Raw genomic sequence first — 13685 nt, 5'->3', positions numbered from 1 at the left:
TTGCACTCACAAAAATGGAAAGACTAAAATACCTACAACAGAGGAATGAATGGTGAAGATGACAGAACTAGCAGAGATGGCAACATCAATTTGTCTGATTAGAGACAAAAAAAAACAATTTATTAGTGACAGGAAGTCGCTTATGGACTTTTTTCCCGAAAAAAATAATAAATTGTGATTTATGGGTTTGATGATCAGAAAGGGTAGATTTTGGAAAGAAGGAAATGATGTTGTCATCTTTGGAGAGAGAGAGGGGGTAAAATATAAATCTAGTGGGACCTGCTATTACAAAGATCAGAAACTGCTCCTTTATAACTTTTTCTTTCCTTTCTTTTTATTCTCTACTTCTGTCTTGGCATGTTTTCACTTATTCTTTTTCTTTACTTTTTTTTCCTTTCAAAATGTGTATTGCTCTTATTTTCTTAATTTTTTAAAAATAAAAATTATATATGTAAAAAGAAATCAGCTGTCCTGTCATCAATTCGCCTTACCTAAAGATTATAAATCAACTGTGGCGAAATATCTATGTCTATGAGTAGAATGATCCTTTGGATTCTGCTAAAACGTCCTGCCAATTTTTTAAAATGGGCCTATATGGCAGGGAATTTCAATCAAAACAGTGCCAGTGGTGGATGCCACTGTACGGTTTGTGATGGCAGCTATCATTTTATTATGAGTAAAAATAAAAAAGTAGGCCTACAAGGAAGCCATGTCAATCCATCTCCATGGATACTGTTAAGGATAGTCTTGTCCAGTGGTGGGATTCAGCCACTTCGCACCACTTCGGGAGAACCCTTTGTTAACTTTCTGAGCAGTTTGGTGAATTTGTTGTTGGAAGAAATCATTAGGGCAGAGAACTGGTTGCTAAATTATTTGAATCCCACCACTGGTCTTGTCTCACAACCGATGTTGTGGGCTATTGAGCAGAGTACCCTTTGAGTTTACGCCCGAAAGCGACTGAGAATGATTGTGGACAATAACAGTTAACATACAAACAACTGGGTTTTGATAATATTTTTCTTTTAGGGAAAAAGTAAGATTATAGTCCAAAAACAATCCAAGTCATACACCTATAAAGTGAGATAAAGATCAGTCCAAGGATATTTTTCAAATATAAAGTCTTCTTACCAGTTGTAGAAAAATACAATAAAACAAATCTTCTTTAGTTTAATTCAGGAACAAAGTTCAATATAAAAACAGTCAATAAAGATTAAAGAAGCAATAAATAGCAACGATCAAGCAATGATCATGCGTAGAGATCAAATATAGAGTTACAGCATATCAGCAGGTAAAATGGTGTAGTGTCCATACAAACTCAAATTCAGCTTTCCTTAAGTACAGAGCTCAGCCATTCAGGATGCATGATGATGCAACAAAGTTTTTAAAGCTACATAATACGTAATAGCTACAAACACACAATGTTGGTTTATATATTTCTTGACCAACCAGTTGGGCAATAACAATTTCCTAACAGATACCTTTAGCCATTTGTTATCTGAACAAATAAAAGTGTTCATGCTACCTACAGGCATTTGGCTAGCTGTACAATCAAATGGCGCCCATTCATATCTTTCTCATAGAAAGACCAGTTTAATTATTCTGCTACGTCTGTCAGAAAATCTGGTAGATGTTCTTCTCGTCCCTTACACAACAAGGTAAATAAATAAGAAGAAACTTTGCTGCCCCTTTAAGATATATCCAAATTTGGCTGTTTGAATAGGCTACCTCACTGTTTCTCAACCTTGGCCACTTGAAGAGGTGTGTGAGACTTCAACTCCCAGAATCCCCTAGCCAGCCATGCTTGGGAAGTTCACATCTCTTCAAGTGGCCGAGGTTGAGAACCATTGGGCTACCTCATTCTGCCGAATGGAAAGCCTGTGTCTCTTATCCATAGACATAATATTGAAGAGCGGATTTTATTTATTTATTTTATTTATTTATTTTGTCACACAGTATATAAAAGCATAAGCATGAAAATAACTATATAATATATAAGCATATATATAAGCATAAGTATGTAATAACTATATTAATTGGATATAATGAAAGGAAACAATAGGACAGGAACAGTAGGCACGCCCCTTACAGACCTCTTAGGAATGGGGTGAGGTCAATAGTAGATAGTCTTTGGTTGAAGCTTTGGGGATTTGGGGAAGAGACCAGAGTCAGGTAGTGTATTCCAAGTATTAACAACTCTGTTACTGAAGTCATATTTTCTGCAATCAAGATTGGAGCAGTTAACATTAAGCTTAAATCTATTGTGTGCTCGTGTATTGTTGTAATTGAAGCTGAAATAGTCTTCAACAGGAAGGACATTGTAATAGATAATTCTATGAGTTAAACTCAGGTCATGTCGAAGGCGGCGGAGTTCTAAGTTTTCTAAACCCAGGATTTCAAGTCTGGTGGCATAAGGTATTTTGTTGTATTCAGAGGAGTGGAGAACTCTTCTTGTAAAATATTTCTGGACACGTTCAATTGTACTGATGTCAGAAATGTGGTATGGGTTCCAAACAGTCGAGCTGTATTCAAGAATTTGTGTAGCAAATGTTTTATATGCTCTGGTTAGTAGTGTAGTGCTTTTGGATTTTTGGATTTGGATTTAGGAGAGAAGCTTTTACCTCCAGTGCTTCATAAAAACTTCAAGGTGATTAATGTAGAGTGTCTGTTATGCACACTATAAAGTTGGATTATACTGTAGGCTGGTTTTGTAACCCCTGGAAACTCCTAAAACAATTAGAAAGGATCAGAAGTATTTCTTATAAAGCTTACCACATAGGATAGAGTTCCAAGACAAATAAATCCATTCCATCATGGTAATAAAACTCTTCCAGGCATTCATTGACACATATATTGCAATAAAACAGAGAGAAAACATGACATAAACCGTTTGACATTTGAAGTTCATTATTTTATTTTCAATGGAGTTCCACCAATCCTGAGCCCTACTTATACGACTTCAGAGTTGTTTAGCACTTAACAGTTGTTTGTCTGTATATACTCCCTGCTCAAGCATGCCAGACAAGATGTAGTCTAATCTCTTCTGCAAAATCTCCAGCAATGAAGCACCCATAGCTTCTGGAGGTAAGCCATTCCACTGATTACTTGTTCTCACTGAGAGGAAATCTCTCCTTAATTTCTCCTTAATTCTAGGTTAGATGTCTCTTTAACAGATCTTCCACTCATTACCTTTTGCCTTGCCTTGAGAAGCTTTAGAAAGTAGACCAACCCCTTTTCTCTGTGACTACTCTTGAAATATTGGAAAACTCTTATGTCATTCCTGCCTTCCATTGAGGACCTGTATACTGCACGAATCAAGAAGAGGGCCGTGAAAATATTTATAGATCCCTCACATCCTGGACATAAACTGTTTCAACTCCTACCCTCAAAACGACGCTATAGAGCACTGCACACCAGAACAACTAGACACAAGAACAGTTTTTTCCCGAAAGCCATCACTCTGCTAAACAAATAATTCCATCAACACTGTCAGACTATTTACTGAATCTGCACTACTATTAATCGTTTCATAGTTCCCACCACCAATCTCTTTCCACTTATGACTGTATGACTATAACTTGTTGCTGGCAATCCTTATGATTTATATTGATATATTGACCATCAATTGTGTTGTAAATGTCGTACCTTGATGAACGTATCTTTTCTTTTATGTACACTGAGAGCATATGCACCAAGACAAATTCCTTGTGTGTCCAATCACACGTGGCCAATAAATTCTATTCTATTCTAGAGGAGGAGTGTCAAATGGGCAGCCTGTGGGCCGGTTGCATCATGTGCAGACCATGCCCGCCTCGGCTCCACAAAGGCAAAAAAAGTCATAATATGTCCTGTGATGTCACGTGACATGATCGAGTTTAACACCCGTGGACTAGAGGAGGGGTCTCCAACCTTGACAACTTTAAGAGTTGTGGACTTCAACTCCCAGAATTCCTCAGCCAGCTTTGCTGGCTGAGGTATTCTGGGAGTTGAAATTCACAAGTCTTAAAGTTGCCAAGGTTGGAGACCCCTGGACTAGAGACATACCCAGTTCCTGCAACCATTCATCTTATTTATTTATTTATTTATTTATTGCCCAGGGGTACTATTCAGCAGGTTCTGACAGGTTCTGGAGAAATTTTGAGTAGTTGAAATTTTGAGTAGTTTGGAGGACTGGCAAATACCACCTCTGGCTGGCCCCAGAGTGGGGTGGGAATGGAGATTTTGCAATATCCTTTCCCCAGGATTGGGGAGGGAAGGGGAATTTTGCAGTATCCTTCCCCTGCCACATCCATCAAGCCACACCACACCCATCAAGCCACACCCACAAAACTGGTAGTAAAAAAAAATTGAATTCCACCACTACTTCAGACCCCTAATCATCTTTGTTGGTCTTCTTTGCACTTTCTATATTCTCAACATATTTTTTTTTTTTTGCATCATGGTGACCAAAACTGGATGCAATATTCTAAATGTGGTCTAACTAATTCAATTCAATTTGATTATTCAACAATAAAGTACATCCTGGTGTGTTATTTATGGTGAGAAAGAGGAATTTCGTGGAAGCACCTATAACATGATTTGAAGTTTCTGAAACTTTTCTGCTACATTCCTAGAGGAATATACTCATTTTTACTTCATAGAAAAGTAGAGATCTGTTGAATATTAGAAAATTCCACAGTGCAGCCATCTGGATGGCTCTCTGCACCGAGCCATAATTTCCATCTAAATTGTGTTTGCGTGACATCACAACAGAACTACAAAAGGGATAGTTTCATTGTGACCCAATGATGCACATTTGATCATTTGTTTTCTTTTGCCAAACACCCAATACTAAATATCTGGATTGGGGGTCCTTTCCATGCTTTAGTTATTAAAGCAAAGGGAGTCAAATAACAGTGGGTAATTGCTGGGTTTCCTGGATTAAGTTGAAGGTTGAAATGAATTATTTACACTATCCTTTTTAGTTGTAGGATTGTATTATCTTTCACTAACAAATATGTTAATTACATTATTATTGCGATACCAAATGAGGAAAGCATGACAGACAGACAGACAGATAAGTAGAATAGAATAGAATAGAATAGAATAGAATAGAATAGAATAGAATAGAATAGAATAGAATAGAATAGAATAGAATAGAATAGAATTTTTTTATTGGCCAATTGTGATTGGACACACAAGAATTTGTCTTGGTGCATATGCTCTCAATGTACATAAAAGAAAAGATACGTTCATCAACAATTCTAAGGTACAACACTTAATGTTGATAGATAGATAGATAGATAGATAGATAGATAGATAGATAGATAGATAGATAGATAGATAGATAGATAGAAGATAGACAGACAGACAGACAGACAGATAGATAGATAGATGATAGATCTGTAAAGATGGATAGTGAGATGGCCAAAATTTGGTGGAAAAATAGCTTAACCATTAAATTTATATTCTGTCTTTTTTACTGATCAGGAAAACTGAAAAACGCCTGTAGATACTTTACACTAGCTATATTCATAAAACATTTAAATCAGGTTAGGACAACGTGTTAAATTTGATAAGTATTAACCTGAGATAAGTTTTATATAGTATAGGACATTATGAGAGTTCATTTGATTAGTTTACAGCTTAATGTGTCCTCCAGCCCAAGAAAATGGATTGAAGTAATAATCAGATTCTGTATTTATGAACACAACTATGGAATCAGATCATTAGTTCATCTATCTCGTCTGTCTACACTTGCTGCTGGTTGTAGGCTATCTTAACTGGGTACTTTTGATGTACCATTAAACTCTATCCCTGAAGCTATGGCCTCTCTTAAGCATAGATCAAGAAGCAATCAAGATCAAGGAAGGTACTAATACCACTCTATAAAGCCTTACTAAGACCACAGCTAGAGTACTGCATCCAGTTTTGGTCACCACACTATAAAAAAGATGTTGAGACTCTAGAAAGAGTGCAGACAAGAGCAACAAAGATGATTAGGGGACTGGAGGCTAAAACATACGATGAACAGTTACGGGAATTTGGCATGACTAGTCTAGTAAAGAGAAGGACCAGAGGAAACATGATAGCTAGTGTTCTAATATTTGATGGGCTGTCACAGAGAGGAAGGGGTCAAGCTATTTTCCAAAGCACCTGAAGGCCAGACAAAGAATAATGGATGGAAACTGACCAAGGAGAGATTCAACCTGGAAATAAGGAGAAATTTTCTGACAGTGAGAACAATCAACCCATGGAACTACTTGCCTTCGGAAGTTGTGGGAGCTTCATCACTGGAAGCTTTCAAGAAGAGACTGGACTGCCATCTGTCAAAAATGTTATAGGGTCTGCTTGGGGGGGGGGGGTTTGGACTAGATGACCTACAAGTTCCCTTCCAACTCTGTTAATCTGTATTTGTATCCATTTAAATTAACTGACAAGATCCAAGACCTATGAAGAAAGCATCATCATGAATATTTGGGATCTAAAGTTTATGCCACGTTCTTAGACTAGTTCCTCAATGCAATTACTAGGATGATGCATGTAGTCTTCAGTCATTCTATTTTCTCACATTTCTCAGAAACAGTCATTTCTCCAGTCCAGTCCAATATGTTTATAAGCCATTACTAAGATAGGGGAACTTCCCTTGCATCACTGCTCTTACATTATTCACATCCAGTGAAGCTTCCCAGGGCGTGCTGAAGCTTATTAGAAATAGGCAGCCATTCCTGTAACAGCAAAGAAAGGACTTCAAACGTACATATCCAAGCACTTCCTCCTCTAGATAGAACTGTGGGAGAAAATGATGTTTTCTGGAAACCACAGGACAGTTACAGTATTTGACTACCAGGAGGAATTGACAACCAGATTACAGGTGTATTATGTGAACAACAGACTTCTGGTACAGGGGTGACGTTTTTCTATGCTGGGAGCGTGTGATAAATTAACTTTGCTCCTTAGAAATTGTCAAAAAAAAAAAATCCAGTTTGTAGAAGAAAGAGAGAAAAAGTATAATGACTTAAGAAACTGGTCCACTTGGGAACATCCCATGTCTAATCTAATCCCCTAAATCAGGGGTCTCCAACCTTGGCAATTTTCAGACTTGTGGATTTCAACTCCCAGAGTTCCTCAGCCAGCAAAGCTGATTTCACTGAATTAGAATCAATAAAGGGTTGTAATACAGACTAATTCACTAACTGTGGAGTGACCTGAGGTCAGTTTTCTTATCGCGATTCATATATTATAGTAATCTGTTCATCAGTACAAGACTGTTTTGTGTCATAACTATTTTGTGAATGTAGATAACACAATTTATCATCTCAATCTCAATTGCTACATTTTCCTTCTCCCTGCCTTTTCCTTTAACTCTTTATCCCCATCTGCACAGTCATATATGTATATATTCTTCCCATAGGATAACATTCTATTCATTTGTTTCAATTCCTACCCGAAAAATGACGTTATAGAGCACTGCGCATCAGAACAACTAGACACAAAAACAGTTTTTTCCCAAACGCATCACTTTGCTAAACAAATAATTCCCTCAACACTGTCAAACTATTCACGAAGTCTTAATCTTCTCATCTTCTCATCTTCTCATCGTTCCCATCACCCATCTCCTTCCACTTATGATTGTACGACTGTAACCTTGTTGCTTGTATCCTTACGATTTATATTGATATTGTTTCCTGATTGTTTATTTGTACCCTATGACTATCATTAAGTGTTGTATCATTAAGTGTTAAATTTGTTACCCTATGACTATCATTAAGTGTTGCACCTTATGATTCTTGACGAATGTATCTTTTCTTTTTATGTACACTGAGAGCATATGCACCAAGACAAATTCCATGTGTGTCCAATCACACTTGGCTGATAAAAATTCTATTCTATTCTATTCTATTCTATTCTATTCTATTCTATTCTATTTATCTGATGAAATGCGCAATTATTCTACAAATTCTTGTATTCTAATAACTGTGGTCATTTTTATGATGCCACAAAACAGCAAGGATTTTTCCTGCAACGAACTAACATTGAGATCCTTTTTCTAGAAATTCCAGATGCACAGTGCAAATCTGGAAGAAATATTAAGGGAAAATAATGTGAAATCCTTCATGTTATATATTAGTAAGATTTTGTTCATTAATGCATGCAATGAATAAAGAAAGATTTTTCTATTTTATACAGCAATGTCTTCAACATCCGGCTGAATAGCTAGAATATATTTTCTAAAAAGTTACCCATGTTCAGCTGCTAATTTTTAGTGATAATAAATTGGCAGCTTTAAGATTGTCATAAATATGCTTTTAGACCTTTGTTATAGGTTTATGTATTTCTGTTTTCATCATCTCTATGTTTCCTATTCAGACATTGTTTTCCACAGCAGTAAAGTATTATAAGCATTTTAATCTCGTCATGTAGATGGAACTTTGTCACTTGTCTTTCTACTAATTTGGAGTTTTCTCACTGTTAATTAAGATGCTAAGAAAATAAAATTAGAAAGCATCTTCCATGCCTCTTTTGTTGCATGTTGTTTATTTCCCCCCCAAAAAAATATTGTTATAATACAATTTAAGCAGGTAGCTCACCATTGGCTTTGCTACAAAAAGTGGGGAAAATAATGACTAACTTTTAACAGTGATTCAATTTGCTAAACCATGGTTTATATTCCCACCAACACTGACAGGGCAAGTCCCTAGTTTGTAAAGAGGCAGAGAAACCCATTTCCTTCTAGCACTGATTATGTTACCTACCGTATTTTTCGGAGTATAAGACGCACCTTTTTACCCCAAAAACGAGGCTGAAAATCTGGGTGCATCTTATACTCTGAATGTAGCTCCGCCCACCCACCAGCCCCCACCCTTCGGACATTTTCGACCTCTGCATGCCACATTTTCAAGCAGTTCCAGGTGGCAGGGATCTGAGTTGGGGCACAGCCTGAGGAACGAGCTTCTTTGGGACGGTCTGGGGGCAGGGGAATCTTCCCGGCAGCTTCGGTGAACAACCAAGGTGAGCCCCAGAGTTTGCAGCTGGTTCCCCCTCTGGCCGCCCAGCGGGCAGCTCATGGCAGACAATGGCCACAATGAGTTCACTCGCCAGCAATGTGAGGAGTCACCGCCACCACCTAAGCCCTCTCCATGCCTGGGAGCCTCTAAAGTGAAATGTCTCTCCTTTCCAGACCGTCGCCTGTTGGCCCGATGCAATTCACAGAGCCGCGTTTCAGGCGACAGCCAGTTCCCCTCCAATGTGCTTCGGGGAACCAGGGTGAAAAGCATTTTCAGGTGCCAGCGCAAGCCTCATGGCGTGCTTTTGGATTCAGGGAGGAAAGCGCTTTGCATAGGATAGCAAGGAATGGAGGCGGGGGGGTTGATCGGTCATTTGAAGGGGAGGGGGAAGATGCACGCTCTTAACTGCACGTGCTGTGGTCGGTGTTGGTGGAGGAGAGGCGGAGGAGCTGGGGGTGCTGATGCTTTGGGAAGGAAGGTGAAAGGCAATCTCCCTCAGCTTTTGTGGGCGGGCGCCACTTTTGCCAATGTGGATTCCTCAGGTTGCACCTCACCTCTTCAGATTTGCCAAAATTGTCAGTTTCATCCCACCCCTTTCCACCTTCCCCAGCACTGTTTTCGGAGCTGCCTCTGAAGGGGCAAGGGGCAACCCGAAGAAGCCACATTGGCAAAAGCGGCGCCTGCCCACGAAAGCTGGATGCCAAAAAGGGAGCGTGTGTACACGCGCGCAGCACCAAGTGACAAAAAGGGAGCACTTGTGTGCACATGCGCACTCGTCAAGGCCGCAAACAGGAAAAGGAGCTGCCCAGGGGGCATGCACACACCGGATAAGGTACTTCCAGTTTCCAGTAAGTGCATGTGCGCTGGCCAGCAAGTCTTCCGGTTACTGCCGTGCATGCCCATGCGCCGATCAGCTGGCCGGCATGCATGCTCACGCTGGAAAGCTTCCAGTTTCCGGCACTGCCGCAGGCCAGCTGATCATCGCGTGCACATGCACACCAGAAACACGGAAGAGGAACAGGTGAGGCTGTGCGTGCCAGGCAACATGGCTCCACGTGCCGCTTTGGGCATGCGTGCCATAGGTTTGCCATCACAGGTCTAGTCATATTCAATATGATATGATTCAGAAAACCCAATGAGAAACAAAATCAGAGACTGAAGAATGAAGAATGAGTCAGTGTGTTTGGACCCACGCCTCTTAGAAATGTTTATACAGCTGGTTTAGTTAATATAGTAACACACCTTTACATATAAGTCCTTTTCACAAGATTTTCAGATGAAGCATTTACCTGAAGTGGAATCTTTTCCGGTTTCTGCTGTTCTGGGCACAGTTTTTTTCTGGTATTTGTCTCATAAGATGTTTTAATATAAACTGTTTAAAAATGCTAAAAAGATAGGCTTCCATAAAGAGTTTGGCTTAGGAAATATGGGGAAAAACATGTATGGAAAAAGCAATTCCCATGCAATGAAAACATGGCTATAAATAAGGGGAAGTCAGCTTTTGAGTCAGAAAGGCAGAAGAGGAGATGTCCAAATACAGATATACAGCTTTTCGTTTATTTGTAAAACGTCAGTGAATGGCGAGAGGGGAATCAAAAAATGAACTATATCTAGAAACTGAGGGTAATTAAGGTTGTCATGAGATGCTAGCTCATTATCTGATATTTCAACACAACATCACCACTTCCCTTTGTCCCAAAACATCCTGTTCTGTCTTCTTTACCCAAAACAAATGTTAGTTTGCTGCTAATGGAGTCATATAAATCAGAACACTGGCAGCCATGACGAATAGCGTTTGATTCTTATTACAAAAGTCTAGAGGAAATTGACTTGGTGGTCCAGCTGTGTGAATGTGTTGAACTTCATTCAACTTTCAATTGTTCAAACTTTCTTTCAGCCAGAAGAGATTCTTGGTACTATGCACTATATTATATTATATTATATTATATTATATTATATTATATTATATTATATTATATTATATTATATTATATTATATTATATTATATTATATTATATTATATTATATTATATTATATTATATTATATTATATTATATTATATTATATTATATTATATTATATTATATTATATTATATTATATTATATTATATTATTATCTGCCTATTTAATATATGCACAGCACATCATGAGAAAGTTGGTACTAAGATTGCCGGGAGAAATATCAACAACCTCAGATATGCAGATGATACCACTCTAATGGGAGAAAGTGAAGAGAAACTAAAGAGCCTCTTGATGTGGGTGAAGATCCGGCCCTCTTCATTTCTGGCAAATAGATGGGGAAGAAATGGAGGTAGTGACAGATTTTATTTTCCTGGGCTCCAAGAATCCTGCAGATGGGGACTGCACCCAAGAAATTAAAAGACGCTTGCTCCTGGGGAGGAAAGCTATGGCAAATCTAGATAGTGTACTAAAAAGCAGAGACATCACCCTGCCAACAAAAGTGTGTATAGTCAAGACTATGGTTTTCCCAGTTGCAATGTATGGCTGTGAAAGTTGGACCATAAGAAAGGCTGAGCGCCAAAGAATTGAGGCCTTTGAACTATGGTGTGGGAGAAGACTCCTGCAAGTCCCTTGGACTGCAGGGCAATCAAACTGGTCAGTCCTAGAGGAGATCAACCCTGGCTACCCTTTAGAAGGCCAGATCCTGAAGATGAAACTCAAATACTTTGGCCACCTAATGAGAAGGAAGGACTCACTGAAGAAGAGCCTAATGCTGGGAAAGATTGAGGGCAAAAGAAGAGCGGGATGACAGAGAATGAGGTGGCTGGATGGAGTCACTGAAGCAGTAGGCGTGAGCTTAAATGGACTCCGGAAGATGGTAGAGGATAGGAAGGCCTGGAGGAACATTGTCCATGGGTTCACAAATGGGTCGGACACGACTTCGTAACTAGCAAAAACAACAATGCACTATTCGGTATCTTACCAGCTTATGTAGCTTGCCTAGAGGCTCACTGATGAAGGAGGAATCAGGAGCCTACAATTCCCCACAAAAGAAAATTAACACTAGCCATGAAAAAGCAAGAACTTCCACATAGAATAAGCTTGTTAATGGTTTACTGTGATCTTCCAAATGCAAATCCACATGAATCATTGTAACACCAGGGGGAAATAGATTTACCATACTTTGATGTAAAGTAAGCAGAAGCCCTTTTCAGGAAGGGCTACAAAAATAATTACTTAAGTCAGGTTAATGGGTTCAATTAGAACAGTGACAGGTGTGCTATTGGCGGATCTGAAAGGACAAGTTGAAGTAGATCATCCTGGAGAAGATCAATTTATGTGGTCACTAAGAGTCAGTGCCAACTTGATGAAACATATGAATCATAATTTATTTTTTAATAAAGAAACTGTGAATGTTTCTAATTTTTTAATATCTAACATTTATACCAGTGGTGGGTTTCAAAATATTTTACTACCAGTTCTGTGGGCGTGGCTTGGTGGGTGTGGCTTGGTGGGCGTAGCAGGGGAAGGATACTGTAAAATCACCATTCCCTCCCCAATCCAAGGGAAGGTTATTACAAAATTCCCATTTCCTCCTGATCAGCTGGGACTCGGGAGGCAGAGAATAGATGGGAGCAGAGGCAATCAGAGGTGGTATTTATCAGTTCTCTGAACTACTCAAAATTCTGCTACCGGTTCTCCAGAACTGGTCAGAACCTGCTGAAATCCACCTCTGATTTATACCCAGTGCTGCCATTTTCCACACTAAGTAACATTCTAGTGGGAAAAAAACCCTCTCTGGGTAGATGGCACACCTGGGCCATCTGTGGCACACCTGGGCCTCTGTGGCTCAGACTGGTAAGACAGTCTGTTATTAATAGCAGCTGCTTGCAATTACTGTAGGTTCTAGTCCCACAAGGCCCAAGGTTGACTCAGCCTTCCATCCTTTATAAGGTAGGTAAAATGAGGACCCAGATTGTTGGGGGCAATAAGTTGACTTTGTATATAATATACAAATGGATGAAGACTATTGCTTGACATAGTGTAAGCCGCCCTGAGTCTTCGGAGAAGGGCGGGATATAAATGCAAATAATAAAAAAAAGTTTAGATGATCATCAAATGGCAACCAAAAAGTTTGGCTGGCCTATGTAATGTTGTTGTCATCTAATGGTCATCCAGATCATCACTGCAGCCCAGATAGGGCATTCTACAGCAGGGGTGTCAAACTCGCGGCTCGTGGACTGGATGTGTCACACACTGGCCACACTCACCCCTGGTTTAGCGAAAGGGGAAAAAGTTATGATACGTCATGTGATGACAACATGACAATGTGGGTTTGACACCCCTGATCTAGAGAAAGAAGGTGTGCTAAAAATTATGTGGAAAGGAAAAAAAAACATTTTGGTAGTAATAGAAGTTTCATAAGATTTTTAATCATAGTTTTCTGATAATACCTCAGGGTTTGCATAACTATATTCCAACTGAGACTACATTTGGTTTTTCAGCTATATGTGATGCAAGGCAAAGTAACCTAAGAAAATCTGGGTAACACCAAAAAAAAATGTGATTCAATTATTCAGGTCCCATACCATGTTAGACTTTATATGTATTACCCTATTTTTCGGAGTATAAGATGCACCTTAGTTTTTGGGGAGGTAAATAAGAAAAAAGCTGATTGGCAGATGGATTGGCCTCCTGGAATACCCTCAACCAGCTGTTCCCAGAGGTGAATTTTAG

Source organism: Ahaetulla prasina, chromosome 5, assembly GCF_028640845.1.
Source record: "Ahaetulla prasina isolate Xishuangbanna chromosome 5, ASM2864084v1, whole genome shotgun sequence".
NCBI classification, from domain to species: Eukaryota; Metazoa; Chordata; class Lepidosauria; order Squamata; family Colubridae; genus Ahaetulla; species Ahaetulla prasina.
Note: the sequence above shows the minus strand (reverse complement) of the source record.